The sequence below is a fragment of the Frankliniella occidentalis genome, unplaced genomic scaffold, assembly GCF_000697945.3.
Source record: "Frankliniella occidentalis isolate FOCC.00 unplaced genomic scaffold, Focc_3.1 Scaffold2795, whole genome shotgun sequence".
In the NCBI taxonomy this organism is placed as follows: Eukaryota; Metazoa; Arthropoda; class Insecta; order Thysanoptera; family Thripidae; genus Frankliniella; species Frankliniella occidentalis.
The window spans coordinates 6652-7675 of record NW_026269869.1 but is presented as its reverse complement, the minus strand read 5'-3'; positions in this window follow the sequence as shown (position 1 = coordinate 7675).

The window sequence follows — 1024 nt, the reverse complement described above, 5'->3', positions numbered from 1 at the left end:
GGGGGAGGAGGAAGGGGGCACGGAAGGGAAGGGCTCGGTTACAACGTCAACGGTTCGACGTCGAACCGACGGCCACATCCCGGCGATTTGGGAGACATGAGCCCGTGCGTGCGCTTCATGTGCCCATGTTTCCTACCCGCGTTTTGTGGACAAATCAGGAAAAGGAGGTGAGGTTGGGATTGTCTGCAACGGCACCTAATAGCTGACTGTTAACGATTTTAAGGCCTGTCGCCTGTCTCGAAAATAATTTTGAAAAACCTGGCCTTTAATGTTGTATTGCTGTATTGCTGCTCGCCCTCGAACACCCCGTCGCGTCGTGCCGGAGGCCCTTGTGTCCAGACGGGCTCGGCCTCAACACGATAGGGCGCGGAGGCGGAGGGACGGCAAGCTGAGGAGGGGATACTCTACCAATAAAGTGAATGCGTTTGTGTCCAGAGGGGCAAGAGCGGGAATGGGGGTAAGGGGAGGGGGGATTGAACTATCTTGTCAAATGTCAAACCATGGTGTATTCGATGGATACAGGCTGTGCTGTGGTTGAGTGGAAGGATGGAAGAGGGGAGGAGGGAATTGGTGGATGTATGTGCCGGCCGGGGGAGCGGGCGGAGCGGGCCGCTGCTGGCTGCCCGAGGAGCTCGACTAGATCGTCAATTTATATACGCATTGTGCTCCGTTTTCCTACAGCAAGCCCCCTCCCCCTTCTCTCTAGGCGAATAAAAGGACGGGGAGACGACCATACTTCTCCCTGCTGGACTGGTGTCCGCTGGTGTCCGTGGCCCCCCGGTAGTACGTTTGCAACAAGACGCGCGGTGCCACCACGCTGATGTCTCCGGGTTGAAAGCGGAGCTGGGGCAGACCGGGAGACAGCTTCAAGTCCCTCCAAGTTACGTCAGTGCTTCTGCTGCGCCGATGGTTAGGCAACCCATCGTGGTCTGCTGTCCGTCTGGCTGCCAGCACTACCGTCTTCCTGGGCGTCGCGACGGCGACCGGCGGGGCGTGGGGTCGGAGGGAGTGGGGGAGGGGGAAG